The 17,047-nt window shown below is 38.1% G+C and overlaps 1 protein-coding gene across 2 annotated transcripts in view; it reads left to right on the top strand.

Moving 5' to 3' along the window:
- LOC106051401 (uncharacterized) overlaps positions 1-17,047 on the top strand; it is a 241,024-nt gene that overhangs the window by 51,630 nt on the left and 172,347 nt on the right. For both annotated transcript variants that reach the window (XM_056023275.1, XM_056023276.1), the window contains exon 2: positions 13,505-13,586. The gene's annotated coding sequence lies outside the window, so the exon portion shown is untranslated. The remainder of the gene's footprint in view (positions 1-13,504; positions 13,587-17,047) is intronic.

The raw sequence follows: 17,047 nt of genomic DNA on the forward strand, positions 1-17,047 counted from the left end.
TAAGTAAACTGTCTCACACTGAGATGTTCAAATGATGGCTCAGTTTTTTTTTAATTGAGTTGTCAATAGTTAAGTTCACTTTAGCGTCATTGACAAACATTTTAGTTCATGGGGAAAAACTTTAGGTATATCGTTGTCTTAGGGTTCAGGGGCGTAGCTAGGAATTTTCCATTGTTTTGGGGCCCGGAGGGGGGGGGGCTTGACTTCTTTGGGGGCCCCTGCCTTTGCGTAACATTTAATTAAAAAAAACAACACTCATTTGGGGCCCCCCTCAAGTGGAGGCCCGGGGAGATTTTCAAATTCTCCCCCCTCCTCCCCTCCAGCTACGCCACTGCTTGGTTTCGTGTTCGGTTGGATGTTCACGATTCTCCCATAATGCATCTGTTGACCAGAGCTGGATGAGAATGTTAATGTCCGGGACGTTCTTGAAAATTTACAAGAAAATTCATAAGTTTAGGCTATTTTAACAAACTTAATTCTCTCTCTCTCTCTCTCTCTCACAATAACACAAACACACCCCTCCCCTTTTTTTTTTACCGTCGCATAACGAAGATTTTTTTTCCCTTCAAGATTGTAGCATTGGAAACTTGCAAAGAGAGTTATGACCTTTAAAAAAAGGGAGATAACTTTGACAAAATGCCTCGGAAGATGTTTACGATAACTTGAACTGAACAGAGTCACGCGAGGAGTGCATCATTTACTTTAGAAACACAATTAGATCTAGAAACAGGGCCGGCTCTACCAATACGGCGGCGCTATTTCAGCGACGGTAAATGCAGTCAGTGTGACAACATTCGTGGACAAAACTTTAGCAGACGAGAACAAAAGCAGACGATCCATCGCGATGTTTGGTTGGTTTTTATTTCAAAAATAACTCTTTTAGAAACTTTGCACAGTGCAAATATCTTACAACGATAGATCAGACAGTTTTTCTATGTTTAAATCTCACTCTGATGTTTTGTATGCATTGTGTAAGAACGTAAATAAAATATAATCTTGATGTAATCTTTATGTAATCTTTATGTAATATAATGAAATCTTTATGAGACCTTCATAAAATCTTTAAGAAATGGAATGAAACGGAATCTTTATGAAACCGGATGAAATCTCATGAAATCTTTATGAAATCTTCCTTTATGAAATCTGATTAAATCTTATGAAATCTTTATGAAATCTTCTTTTATGAAATCTGATTAAATCTTATGAAATCTTTATGAAATCTTCCTTTATTAAATCTGATTAAATCTTATGAAATCTTTATGAAATCTTATGAAATCTTTCGAAATCTTACGAAATCTGTATAAAATTTAATGAAATTTTCATAAAATGTTTTATGAAATCTAATGAAATCTGTATGAAATCTGTATGAAATCTAATGAAATCTTTATGCAACCTTTATGAAATCTTTACGAGATATTTATGAAATCCTTATGAAATCTATATAGAATCTTTACGAAATCGTACATTTAAAGCAGGCGAAATAAACAACATATCAAGAGTATATTGATTTTGTTCAGTTTTGTCCTGTTTCATTCAGAGATACTTTAGAAAGAAAAAAAAAACAAAAACAGCTTTGTGATTTACATGTGTCTTGCGAAAGTATCCTCTGGGCGCGCTAGTCCAATCTGTTATGTGGACTTCTGTTGGGGGGGATCTGTGGAAGTTACTATCAGTGCTGCCTACTCACGTTTACCTTTACCTATCTTTTTACTGAACCGTTGGGGCACCACACACGATCTGTCAACCATTTTTCTCCATTCTTTGTATGTGATAACTGGGATCCTTTTATAGCATCTCAGCAATTTCACCTTTCCTTCACCTTCACACATCCATTAGTCTGTTGGACCGTTGGGGCACCACACAAGATCTGTCAACCGTCTTTCTCCATTCCGCTTTGTCCTTTGACTTTGCTAGAATTTCATGGAGTGATGAAATTGTTAGGGCGCAAGGCTATCTCGTCATTCAAAGAGAATTAAAAGCTTCTCTTGTTCAAACTAAACAACTTCTCTTATACCGATAAGCTTGCCTCTTGTTATTCAATTGTCTGCTTGCATTGTTCTCTGCTTATTTAAGCGCCATCTTAACTGTTACAAAAATAGAGATACCAACAATTATCTGTCAGGGGTCTCTTTAAAAAGCTATTCTTTAAAAAAAAATCGTGTCCTTGTTTATAGGACTTAGGTTGACCTTTGACATATTCTCTTTCCATACACGCCTCTCTCCATTTTTGCTCCCGCCCACAGGCTCGATCAATCACAAGTTTCAATTTTGTTTGTTTACAAATTCCTTTTGTTTGTTTATTTGGGATTTAGGGTTAGGGTTAGGCTTGTTCATGTTGTAGATTAAATGTCAACAGGACACAGAAGCGTTCCAGAGCGTAGAGGTTGTCTTGAAACGAAATCAAGATTTATTTTTAAAAAAAGCCAAAATCGTTGGCTTATTGAGTATTGCGCAATCTCTCTCTCTCTCTCTTTCTCTGTATATATATATATATATAACTGTAGACCGCACCAGATGGAGAGAGACAGTGATTAAGAAAGCTATAGACAGTGAAAGTACATGGGTCTCAGCTCAGGAAGAAAAACGTACAATCCGAAAAATGGCCAGCTCCTCTACCACTGAAGCAAAAGCCACCTTAACCTGCGCTATCTGTGGACGGGAGAGTCTCTCCAAAATAGGGCTCCACGGCCACATGAGGAAGTGTGCTCTGAGATGAACCATAGTCGTTCTACGACTGAAGGAGGCCAACATATAACTTGTGATGTTGCTTGTTCAGGCTGTCTTGAGGCCAACTATAGATGGCTGTTGAATTTCAACTAATTACTCTGCAAGCGTTTGGGTGTTATTGTTCGTGTGTATTCCGTGTAGTTGATCAACAATCCAGACAAAACAATAAACATCTATTTAAACTAGTAAAGAGATGTAGTAAACGCTGATGAACAACTTCACATATATTTATTCTAAGAAAAGGCCAAAGTAAAGGTCTCTGTCACTAAACACGTCGTTACCCTAGAGGATTATATCGCTAACTGATTTTCCGGTCTCTAACCTAACATATCCCAAACGTCACTAGTCCCGTTCAATATGCATCTTCTATGGTGAGTCGCTAAATAACTAAACTATAAATAAGGTGTCTAACAAACTCAATCCATTTCTAACAAAAGGGAAACTATAAAAAAATTAAAAGTCAACTAAACATTCTTCAGTCCATAAACTAATCTCCTCTAGTTGCTTCCCGCTTGGCCCTCAAAATGGTGCCGTGTGCATAGAGCAAAGATTTAAACTTTGTTCTCCATGGACTCGTGAAGAACTCTTTCTCTTTTAAGCCCCAAAGGAGGCGCAGTAAAGTGAAGACTGGGATTTTTTATTTCGTGATCTGTAGGCGCCTCTGAGTCCACCCCCACCCATCTTTAATGGGTACCTGACATTAGTTGGGGAAAAGTAAAGGCGGTTGGTCGTTGTGCTGGCCACATGACACCCTCGTTAACCATACGCGACAGAAACAGATGACCTTGACATTATCTGCATCATAGATCGCAAGGCTCTGAAAGGGGAACTTTACTTTTTATTGTATTATTGTTATTTTTATTATTAAAAAAAAAAGCGAACAATAAAGAAAACATTTTGCTGCGGCCACTTTTCAAAGGTTTTCTTTGTACTAGATATTGTAGAACTAATTCGATAACAAATGTTACAACACTATGCATCAGACTTGATAGAGTCCATCATTTTCTAATCTCCTTGGCATAGCAAGTTACGTCATTCCTGCCGCTCAAGTGCACTGCACCGTCTGCCCCGGTGGCACCTCCTCAAGCAAGGATAGGATGGGCACATCCCCCCCCCCGCCCCAGACGTGCTAACAGTGTTTACGTGACATTTCAGTCACACTCTAGGCCCCTTCCAACTGTATGTCAGCTCACCCACAGACTCAAGTGAGGTTCAAGTTGAAGTCGTGGTGTCACACTGAGCAAGGGGATGAGTTAGAGAAATAAGGAGGAAGGAGCTATAACACTGGAGAGTGTGTGAAAAAATTGTATTCTCGCTTGGCGTATCTTGAGAGTGGCAAAACGAGGATAACAAGAGAGAAGTAATTGAATCAGAAAAGGTCAACATGTCTCTAAATAATTGTTTAATTTTCTAATTGAAATAAAACAAACAAATAAACACTAACGATACAATAATGATTTATGATTAGGGCTTTAAGCTGTATTTAAAAAAATGTACAACTACGGCATGGTAACCCTTCAACAAATTAGAGACAAAGTATTTTTATACAAGCATAACAAGGAATCTACAATTAATACATACTATTGGATGAATACCAACACCAAATGAACTATAAGCATACATATACAGTGCCTACAGTTCAAATATACCAAACATACCATAGGTTATTCACGTGGGAAAGGAGGGTAACTGAGCTGTTCATTACTGTTTTAAAGTACATTGTCTTTAGCATATTGTTTTTAATTTTCCGTGGCTAAAACCTCTCTGCTGAGGTCAGATTTGGATTAGAGTGAGAACAAACAAAAAAAAATCCTTTAGACCTCTGCCTAGCTACGTGTCTGTAATCAATACACCCATTGAACATATAGCTATACTACGTACAAATAGAACAAATACAAATAGTAAAGCAGAGATCCGCGTATGTAGAGCTATACTCTCCACTCTTTCTCTTTCTCTCCTCTCCCCCTCTCTCTATCTTTGCCCCCTCTCCTCAACTCGCAGTGGCGCTTCGATTGTCCATTACTTTCTCATTACAGCGACAAGCACTGGGGCTGCTGTGATTCTTGTGGGCAACATTAGCCGTTAGTTGCCAGTTAGTTACCGGGGTATATTGCCCAATAATTAGCCGTTATTGAACAGCCCCCACCCCCTGTTCCTCGGTACTGAGCTCGCTCTGCGATGATTGGCTTTCATTTTTAGGACCGTTGGACACCAAATAAAAAAAGTATAAAAAAGCCTGGAGATTGGGTTATAATGAAAGCTTGTTATTTGCTTAAGCTAATTTTATTATGGCCAGATTTGCGAACGATAGTACGCTTGCCCGATACACAACTGGACCTAATCCCTATTGTTTATATGTGTAGCAGTGCTTTCCCCTGGGAAAGCACATCCGGTACAAATAACCTTGACCCTGTGTGCGATAAATGAATTATGAGAGATGAAGAGTATTTCCACACATGTTTGTGTGTGTGAGTATGTGTGTGTATGGATGTTTGACTGGGACTGACACGACTGCATAACAGCTCCATTTGTTTGGCTGCAGCCGTGTTGATGTTTTTGTAATGTGCAGTCAACTAGCCCCACATTCCTATGTTCTTTATAGCATTGCAATCCACTCGATACTGTAGAATGCAAGGGTAGCATTTTAGCATTTTTAGGGGAGAAGACGCTATTAGTTTTGTGCGGAATATCTGTCCGTCCGTCTGTCCGTTTTTCATATTATCGCGTGAACTGCAGGATATAGGACCAACAATTGAACACTGAACTAAAGGACTTATTTTTTTTTTTACGGAAATGTATTTTTCTTGAGGAATAAGAGATTGTCCCTTTACAAAACAATTAGATTATAATTCATTATAAGACATCAGCTAGGCCAGGTTCACATCTACTTCACATTCACCTTCACCTATCCTTTGGTGTCTGGACCGCTGGGGCACCACTCAAGATCCGTCAACCTTCTTTCCCCATTCTTCTCAGTCATTTGTCTTTGATAGAATTTCATTCTTATGTTCTTTCTGAAAACATTGAAACCTGCATTTTGTTTTTGTTCTTGTGAAACTCATTTCAGGGGCGTGTCTTAAAGATATGTTTGTACATGCTGCTGAGACACTGCGAAATGAATTGTCAAGCATTATTTAAACATTTAAAATTTCATAAATGAACTCCCCTGTGGCTAAACATGAGATATAAAATATTCTTTGAAAAACCTGTTCTCTGTCATTTCACCTGAACTTAAAGCTGTTAAGGGGGTAAGGGTGATTGGGGTATGAGTGGTAAGGTATATAGAGCATCTTGCTAAGTTTTGAATTTATAAATCTACTCTGCTAACTACCAGGCTGATTGCCTATAAAATGTAAGTATAGTGACATATTATTGTGATATCTTAGACGTTAAGAACTTTAGATGCAAAGATGATACATAGTTATGTATGTTACGAAAGCTGTTCTCAGGTTCGATACCTGGTGTTTTTTTTTATTTCGGGATCTTAGGGCGCCTCTAAGTCCACCTGAGTACCTGAAATTAGTTGGGGGAAAAAGTAAAGACGGTTTGTCATTGTGCTGACCACATGACAACCTCGTTAACCCGTAGGCCACAGAAACAGATCACAAGGTCTGAAAGGGGAACTTTTTACTTTTATGGTACTTCACTGTGTTGTCAGAGGACATTGTCCAAATGACACAAAATGGAGAATCCCATACTTTTTAGTGTGTCCTGTAAGATTGGAATACTAACCTTCCGACATTCGGTTTATCCTCCGATTTCTTTGATTTCACTTTTCATTATCTGCTTCATAAAACAATAGTTTGAATTTACTAAAAAGTATTGTTTTTGAAGCCACAGACTTCGCCCAATGCCCGCTGGAACTGTTACAAGGCGCCAGATTAATTGCCTGTTCTTAAAGCTATCCATCCCACTCCTACGTCCAGTTCCTACATGGCACACTCCCTCCCCTTCGCCTTTGACCACCACTTTCCCATTCCTCCGCATTCTGCGGACCAAGCTAGGAAATAGTAGGATGATAAATGCTGAACAGTGGTTATTTATAGCAAACTAACGGACTTTTTCCGCTGGGCGATCACAAGAAACGTTTCAAATCAATGACTCCCGGACTTGACTAAACGTTTGGCTTGTCCACTGGACTTGCTGGTCAGAAGGGTTTCACCAGATAAGTGACTTTAAAATAATCTGAATATATATTTGTTTACAATTGAAGAAATCTTCAATTTTGTGCACATTATTTTAGTCTGTGATAACAATGAACTATATATATTAGCGTTGTATCACATAAAACTACTGATCTCAAACTGATACTCAAAGTACTAGTACAGAAATTTAGTATTTATATATTTTGTAATGCAACGAAAAAGATTGTTTTAAAATAAATTAAAGTGAATGTTACACACACATTGTTACTTTAGCTAGGTGGTCTTGAGAGCCATACAATAACTTTCCTACATTTCCCACCAAAAATTAAAGAAACCAAATTTGTGTAGATTCTAACTCCACTAGATTCTCTGTAGTAACTATATAGCCTTGAGAATACATTTTTCCAGTTAAAATTACATTTTACTGTATGCCAAAAACATAAGCAGGGAAGATAAGAAGAGAACAAATCATGTCTTTTATTGGCACAGAAAATCAAGTTCCGAAATCTCAAATTTCCATCTGCAGTGCGATTTGTCAATTTCACTTGTAGGTTTATACATCTCACAAACCTGAAACCTTTTTCCTGACAGGTGGAAACTTTTTCCTTAAGAACAAACACACATTTTCTTAAACCTCTTTTAAAAAAAAACACCAGAGTAAGTTTTGATACTAAACATCTTATCACTTTGGCCTCATCTCTAATCACACCTTTAAAGATAGTCCAATGAAACTTTCGCCAATATTAGAATCCAATAAAACTTTTTTTTAAAAAGTTTTATCTAATATCATGAAAAAGATACTGTCACAATCTGAGACTCCCTCTTCATAATCATTCTCATATACTCACTCAGCACAGAGGATTCATAATGTTAGGGAGGATAAATCATTTTTTTTTTTTGGTTAGCCGTCAAGATAATGGGAGGGGACGTGAGGCTCTGTCCAGGTTTCAAATGCCTGGCATACCAGGGAACTTCAAGGATCTAAGATTGCTGTCAAACTTTGAATGGTTTATTGGGTTCTTTGAATTAAGCAAAAATAACAACGGGGGGGGGGGGGGGAGATTTAGTTTTTTATTTATAAAGTTGCAACGTCTAATAGCCTCACGTGGATAAGATCTTTGATCTAATTAAGTCACTTTTCAGTCATGTATTTACTTAAATTAGACTCTGGTACTAAACGTTTAAAGAAAATATTCACATTAAGACTGTAGGACATGTGAAAAACAAAAAAACAACAATTAAAACATTTAAAAACATAGTTTAAAAAAAAAATGCTGCTTATATAAGGGAAAGAGCCGCACAATTACTGACATAGCTCTCAATACTGAAAGATTTATTTCCATTTTCTATATAAAACAAAATACATTTATTGCTAATTAATTAACTAATTGGTTATTTTTAAAAATTGTTTCATTTGTTGTCGTAGACAATGATTAATAGTTCAAAATTTCAACTTGATCCGAGCACAAGAAGTGGGAGAAGTAACGTGTACAAGATTTTTACCAGACAGACAGACGGACAGAGTGAGTTGATAAAAGCTTTGTAAAAAAAGTTCCACGCTTTAAGATGAAATAAAGCGCGCAGAAAGTTTTTCTTTCATTAGAAAGCGTATTGAAGGGAAAGTCAAAGTGGCAGGCCATCGCATCAGCACAATATGCCAAGGTGCATACGATTAAAAGCTAGAGCTGTGTAGCCGTGGAAAAAACTCTAAATCGCGTTGTTGTTTTTAATGCAGGCACAATATACTAGTCACATTATACTAGTCACATTATACTAGTCACATTATACTAGTCACATTATACTAGTCACATTATACTAGTCACATTATACTAGTCACATTATACATATTTTAGGCTAGTGTTAGGTGTTTCTTCAGCCAAGGAAACTTGGGCGGTCGCCTCTTCTTCCTTCAGCGTAGGCTCTGCCCTAAGAGAAACCATAATCAAAGTCTAGCTCTACGGGCCCAGCTGGAAGCTCCATCCAATCTTTCTACCTGTACAAGCCCTCTTCAGAACGAGGATAGAGCCCCAGCATCGCAGACGTGACCTCTCGTTCTACTAGTCTACCTCTTCAGGTTGTAAGGTATCTGTCTTAAGCTGTTTACCTTCAACGTTTCGTCACATTTCAACTCACGCCTCACCCCCCCCCCCTCCCTCACCATAACCACACCTTTCCTCTTCTCGTGCCAGTGTATCTCACGCGCACCTCAACGGCTGAGCACTCCTGGCTGTCAGCTAACTGGAACAAAACAAATCACGCGTGATTTGACGCGAGCGAAAACACACGTGCCATTTCCAAGTGTATCTGGAGTAGATGGTCTGGAACGAGTGGAGTCTCCCCCGTGTGAAGGCTAATTTATTTATTATCATTTTTGGTTGCTACTTTGTTGGCACACGAGAATAACGAGAGGGAATATTTCACGGATGGAAATAGATATTGTCTATGTTAAACTACTTAGTAGCGATTTTCTTCTTTTTCGACGTTTTTGAGACGAGAGGAACGGGGGTGGGAACGGAGATGTTCAGTTTTTTTATTCTCGATATTTCTCACGTGTTCAGAAGAGAAATAAACACGTAACTAAATATATTTCACAAACACCACGGTGTCAATCTTGTCTCTAACGGCTGCTATTTATAGACTTTCAACTCCAGATTGATAGTTGGTTCGAGTCTCGATTAATGGGCCCAATGATCATGGTCTCAAAAACTTGCCACTTATCTTCTGACCTTATCTTATCTTTTCTTAGCTTATAAAATACAGACGTTACTTCAAAAAGAAGATGATTATGTGTTCCTAGCTCAATATATTCATGCATGTCAGCCAATGACTTAAATTCTGCCAAGCCATTGTTTTTTTTTCCCGGCTGACTCGGGCAACCCATTCCCTGCTCTAATAGCACTGGGGAAGAAGGAGCGTTTGTACAAATTTGTTCCAGCATATGTAACAAAAAACGAGACTTTAACTTTGTGTCTTTCTGAGTATTTTATTAGATTTTGTTTTCGTAGTTGAAGAATATGGTTCAATGTTTTATGTATAATTGCTTCTTTTATCTTATGATAGTAACTGACCTCATTTTTTAAATAAAACATTCAACTGTTTGTTTTATTATATTTTTATAATTCGAGAAAGTCTTGACCTTAACAAAAAAATGTCGCAAAGATAAACGAGCAATAGAAACGGATTAAAGTCACACATTTAAAAGCAATTGTCTGTTCCATCCTTAACATGCCTGATATTACTGGGAAATTAGAGAATTATCCAAAATGTATTCAGTCGCTTTCTCCCATCTGAACCAAATATACCAAATGACCAAGGCAATGAGGCTTTGGGCTAAAAGGATTCGGTCCTTCTTTAGAGATAAGCACATTCCTAGTTCAGTTTCATCTCTCAGGAAACACGCTGACCGGAAGCGTGTCTGGTTATGACTCCGCTGGTCAGCTATTAGGCGATCACATGACCGGCTCTCTAAGTGATCCGTCCATCCGGACCTGGTCACGTGACGAGGAAGTCGGTTTGAAGAAAAACAAAAACTTGGCATCATCAATTAGCGTCCTCGTCTTGTGACGTCTCGGGAGAGTTGGGTCATCTCCCTTTGCATTCTTTGAAACTGTTGCTATACACCCGCAATTACTTAACATGGCCGCCTTGTTGTCATCACTTCCAGATTTAGCACTGATGTAGGGTTGTTTCATTTAGCACCGATCTCTGTTTGAGTTAGCACCGATTTCTGTTTGATTCAGCACTGCTTTATTTAGCACTGATTTAACACTTTTTGATTTAGCATTGTTTGATTTAGCATTGTTTGATTTAGTACTGTTTGATTTAGTACTGTTTGATTTAGTACTGTTTGATTTAGCATTGTTTGATTTAGTACTGTTTGATTTAGTACTGTTTGATTTAGTACTGTTTGATATGTTTTAAAGTTATGGCACATGTCTCTAATGTTTTGAAGTTACTATCAACATAATAACACCACGGAATCATTGGCACACCGAGTAAGGGGTGGAGAGCCAACATGGGTATACAAACTACATAAAATATCTTAAATTTATGTTGCTAGGTTGTTAAACCTTTTTCTTTACATTATACGTAAGTCATCTGCTCTTGTTCAAATATGAATGATCTACACTATTGGGAGTGTGTGTGTGGGGGGGGGGGCGGCACCATTGATACGTTGCTGCACTAAAGCTATTGAATTTCTTGAATTAACCCTAACCCTAATCTGTAACTTAGCTACTAGATCTGACTTAGACTTAGATCCTCTCGCGCTGTTTGGCGCATTGGTCGGCAAGCTGTCTCCAGTAAGATCTGTCCCTGGCAATGACTGAAGCCTCTTACCACCTGGTGTCCAGTGCTTCATGAAGGTGTGGCGCCAAGTTATACGGTGACGTCCCTGTTTGTGCTTTCCTCGTATTGGCCTCCATGCCATTGCAACTCTTGGTGTGCACAATTCTTTTTGTCGGAGGACATGTCCCACAACCTTATGCGGCCCTCGGTCACAAACTCATTAAATGGTCGAGTCCAAGTTTGGCATAGGATCTCTTGAGACCCGATCTATGAGACTCCTGAAATCCGTCTTAACCTTTTTTGTTGAAGCACATTTAGTCTTTTCTCAATGTTGCCAGATGACTTTCATATCTCAGATACGTCGCTGTTGGGATGACGGTTGTGTTGAGAAGGTGTATTTTTTGTCTCAAGTCCAATAGCTTGGCTCGTTCAAATAGACCGCAGCCTTTGGATAAATACCTTTCCTATTTGTTTAAGTGACAGCCAAAGATATATGCAAAGTAACACGGGATCATTTCAACATCTTTAATAAGGACTAAACTGTAATTTAAGTAGTTTTAGTTGCAAACCTTACACTTAAGTCTGTAACAAGTGTGCAAATAGTTGATAACTGTTGGCAATATAGTCGGTGAGATTTTGTAGGGGCTTAAACATCAAATGGATTGACTTGTCATGCTACTGCAGATGGCGTGGGACCGAGAGAAAAGTGAGTCTTACTTGTATGCGTTTTGACAGAGTAAGGGAGTGTGTGAGTGTAACATTGAGTGAATGAATGATTCACACTTCTAACTACAGTCAGTTCTGTTATAAAAGACTTTCCTATTCACTACATTGTTATGTCTGTACTAACACTTCTATTATACTACATTGTTATGTCTGTACTAACACTTCTATTATACTATATTGTTATGTCTGTACTAACACTTCTATTACACTACATTGTTATGTCTGTACTAACACTTCTATTATACTACATTGTTATGTCTGTACTAACAATTCTATTACACTACATTGTTATGTCTGTACTAACAATTCTATTATACTACATTGTTATGTCTGTACTAACAATTCTATTTTACTACATTGTTATGTCTGTACTAACACTTCTATTTTACTACATTGTTATGTCTGTACTAACACTTCTATTTTACTACATGTTATGTCTGTACTAACAATTCTATTTTACTACATTGTTATGTCTGTACTAACACTTCTATTTTACTACATTGTTATGTCTGTACTAACACTTCTATTTTACTACATTGTTATGTCTGTACTAACAATTCTATTACACTACATTGTTATGTCTGTACTAACACTTCTATTTTACTACATTGTTATGTCTGTACTAACACTTCTATTTTACTACATTGTTATGTCTGTACTAACACTTCTATTATACTACATTGTTATGTCTGTACTAACAATTCTATTCTACCATTTTACCCAAGCTTGGCCGTCCACCCCCCCCCCCCCCACTCCCCATAGACAAACTGAAGTGTGCAGCCTTAAAGAAATAACTTGATCCTGTTTTTATTTTTTTTTTAACTTAAGATCAGGAATAGAAAAAAACAAAACATGGGGTGGGTCGATAAAAGCCACAATTCCAGCCCTCAACCTAACACTCAATCTTTACTTCAACCTAACTAGGACATGAAGAACAAAAAATTGTCACGAGAAGGGGAAAAAAAAACGTTTACCTTCAATGGCGGTCACTATAACAGATTATCAAGTAGTTCTGATCTATTTTAAACCCAGATAATTCTAGATTTCACAGATCTGTTTAGTTGTGAAAACTGTACTGTGAAATGTAGATTTCGTCAGACAAATTATAAGAATGTTTCAGAATTTCTTTTCCAAGTTTAAAATCTCAGCACAAAATAAAACCAACAACAATTGAATTAAAATAACATTGATGCATCGACCTCTCATCTATAGCTCCTAATTAGCAAGTTTTTGTTTTCTCTGAGACATTTCTCTTCAATAACAGAAGGAGAAATGCAATTTAAAAAAAAAATGTCAACATTTAAATTGTATTATTAGAACTGGGTTCAATCAGGAATTGAAAAAAAAATCCTGGCCAAAGATTTCAAAAGAAATTAATTCATCTTTTAATTAGACTGAAAATATCTTCGACCCCCTCCACCAATAGCCCTAATTATCACGGAATTTTTTATTTTTTTTTAGCATTCAAGCTATTTGTTATTGTACTCCATGCATTAACAACTGAGTATCACTGGGTTGAAGAATGATAGCTGACAATAGGAAGAGAATGATGTTTGCCCGTGATGTTTCGATTATCTTTCTTTGTTTTAAATTTTTGACCTTTTCTTTCTTTTCCCTAGGACAAGATGGATTTAATGCCAAGTGTACTATCATTTGAACACAACTAGAGCAACATGAGCTGGGACTAGGGTCCAATGACAGGTAAGCGTTAAAATGAGGCTTCAAGCAAATACCCTTCGAAACGAAGAACTCTACAGGGGCGGATGTTTGTTAAATTACGGTATAGTTGACCTCCTTCAGTCGTAACGACTATGGCTCATCTCGGAGAACACTTTTTCATGTGACTGTGGAGACCTATTTTGGAGAGACACTCCCATCCACATATATTGTAAGTTAGGGTGGCTTTCGTTTTGGTGATAGAGGATCTAGCCATTTTTCGTTGTACACGCTTTTCTTCCAGAGCTGAGGCCCATGTGGCCATATATGAGTTTGTCAAATGGTCACAACTCAAAACTTCCGATGGCTAATTGTATCGTGTCATGTTACAGCTAATTAAGTGAAGCAAGTTCCTAAATAAAACGAAGCCTAAACCGGTACTGACACTATTACTAATCCTTTAACGCGTTTCAACCTAACTAAACCAAACAAAAATACTGAACTAACGTTCATAAAATTTCATATATTTCCCAAGACAACCAAGTACTGGGTTTAATTAAAGTCTTGTTTTGTTGTTTTTTTTAAGCGCTGACTTGCTGCTTCCAATTTTTTATTTATTTCTCTCCCGCGGCGTTGGAAAATGTGTTTTATAATAAGTTCATTGTTCTTGCGCGCGCGTGTTGTGAAATGTGATGTTTGTTGTGTCAGTTGACTCAGACGTGGTTGCCCTCCCGCCCCCCCCCCCCCAAGCCCATCATTTGGTAGCCGTACTTCTGCTGGCAATGTCTTTCAAGACGTTTCAATCTAACTAGTTATTTACCTCCATCGTAACCTTGACAACGGGAGGTCAGGTAGCGGAGGTCAGGTTGCGGAGGGTAGATGATGGCATGGGAGAAAAAAAATGTTATTAGGCCACCTTGATGTATGGACTTAATGAGCTCTATTCCGTCTGCGTCCTGCTGTGAGTTTGGGTCTGGGTGGGGAAATCTTGAGAGGCAAGGTAATTTTGTGTCAAAGTTTAAACAATGCTGGTGTTGGGACAATATGTGTACTTTAGAAATAAAAACTGTTAAATTGATGGTGAAATAAAATGTAGACTCCTATAAAGTAGAGACATAGAGATTATAGGTAACTCATTTTTTTTTTTACAAAGCTCATTAACTCACTCCTTCTGTCTGTCTGTCTGTCAAGAAATGTTTGTACATGTAATTTCTCCCCCACCCATTCTAGGATCAAGTTGAACCTTTACACAAAGTATTTATTGCACTTAGTAAAATAGGAAACAATAGAGACAAAATTAACCGATTTGTCAATTAATTATATGTAATTAGGTCATAACTTCTACATTATTGAGAGATAAATATGTAAGTGCGGAGTTATTTGTTTTTTGTTTTTTTAAAAGATATTTTAGATTTGGCTTGTTTTCAATAGTAGACTTGGTAGAACAGACAGTGGGCTAGCTTGGCAGGAGGACGGACAGTTGCTTATGTTAGGATGCTGCTTGATGTGGGCAGAGGTGAAGGTAAGCTTTGCACTGACTGTGCTATCCTATAACAGGGTACCCGTGAGCCCAGGTTCAGGGATACCAATTTTGGCCACTCCGGTTAGTTGAGTGTGACTGGATCTAAATTGAGCCGTACTGTATTTAATGTAAGAGTACTGTTATGGAATGCGTGTGTGTTGCTATGGTGACGGTGGGAAAGGAGGTTGGGAGGAATTTCGTTTTGAACATTTTTATTTTAAAAGTATCCCATATAAATCGGTTCACATAGACCTAGTCTCATTGGTTGGGACTGGGGCGTCCTAGGAGATCCTGAAATAAAGTTTCGCCGCCATTTTGGTTCCCTTACCCCCCCCCCCCTCCATTGTGAGTATTTTACTAGTACTTGTGTCTTTACTTAAGTGTAAACTTTTGTTGAATTATGTCAGCAGCAACTAGATAAGGTTCTCTTGTCAAAGAATGGCTGCCTGGTCGTGCGGTTTGCGCGCTGGACTGTCGTTCAGATTTATCGATGGTCCCGGGTTCAAACCCTGCCCGCTCCCATCCCCCATCGTCCTGTGGGAGGTTTGGACTAGGAAGTAAACTTTCTTCAACTCTGAAGGAACATCCAAAACATGTAAAACTTTACAAAGCTAATAACACAAGCTATTCATGAGTAGAACAAAGTTTTAAAGTTTCCCCTTTTAGGCATTTTCGATCTATAGGGCAGATGATGTTATGGTCATCTGTTACTTTGGCCAGCGGCTAACGAGCAGGTTGTCATCTGGCCAGCACAACAACCAGCCCTCTAAAGTCATGTACCCATTAGAGTTGGGTGGACTCAGGGGCGCCCTAAAAATCCAGAAATTCAAAATCTCAGTCTTCACATTTCCAGATTCTAATTTTTTTGGAGACCAACTCTGAAGCAGTAGATCATGATATGGAGTCTTAAAAAAAAATAAAAAAACAAAAACAATTAACACTTTCGACTCTTAGTTCTGGTTGTGTAAAAAAAAATCTGACGTGTCTGATGGTGAGACACCTATTGCAGCAGACGACTTGAGTTACTAGAAGACTAAAAGCTTCCAAAGAAACTGTGACCTGAGAGTGTTTCCATTAAACGGACTTTCTTTGACCCGCTGACATGCGATATTGAAGAAAACTGACAGAATTGAAGAGTTCACTTTAGCAAATTTGTTTTGTTACTTTTTTTTCTTTCTCTCCTTTACATCTCGATGTTACGATGTTACATAATTTTACATTTTCCTTCGTGTCTTTCACCCTGTGTACAAAGTGACATCAATCTTTATTTTTAGTCAGAAATAGCGCTGCATTCTCTGGTCAATAATAGAACCAGTCTGGGGCATTTTCTGTTTAAAGTCACTCTAATCTAATTTAATAAATTTTTCATATCTTGTTCTCTTTTTTAGACCTTGCATTCTTTAGGGCATCTGTTACTGTAGCCCACGGTTCACGAGGGTGTCATATGGACAGCACAACGACCAAACCGCCTTTACTTTTCTCCAACTAATGTCAGGTGATCATTAGAGCTGGGTGAACTCATAGGCGCACTAATTGTTGCGAAATTAAAAATCCCAGTCTTCGCCAGGATTCGCACGCGGCCCCATCGGTTCGGAAACCAAGCGCAATGTCATATGCAACTTAGTCTACATAAGTCATGAGAAATTATTACTCTCTCTGTTTCTGTCTCTGTGTGTGTGTGTGTGTGTGGTGTGTGTGTGTGTGTGTGTGTGTGTTTGTATTGGCTGAATACATTCTGACGTCAGCTCGGGTTAGACCATTAGGTGATACAAAGGGGTGGACGGTTGATGGAAGTCAGCTACAGTCCAAGTTAAAGTTGAAGACAGACAGAAAGACATTGAAACGAGTATTGACACGATTTGTGATGTGTTTAAATAGTTGAAGCTGTTATTATTCCACTGGTGTTTCTACACATAGCGACATCAAAGTTGAAAGCTGTATAAATACTGTTAATACAAGTGCTTTCCTTTTTCTTTTATGTTGA

The sequence above is a fragment of the Biomphalaria glabrata genome, chromosome 3, assembly GCF_947242115.1.
Source record: "Biomphalaria glabrata chromosome 3, xgBioGlab47.1, whole genome shotgun sequence".
Taxonomy (NCBI): domain Eukaryota; kingdom Metazoa; phylum Mollusca; class Gastropoda; family Planorbidae; genus Biomphalaria; species Biomphalaria glabrata.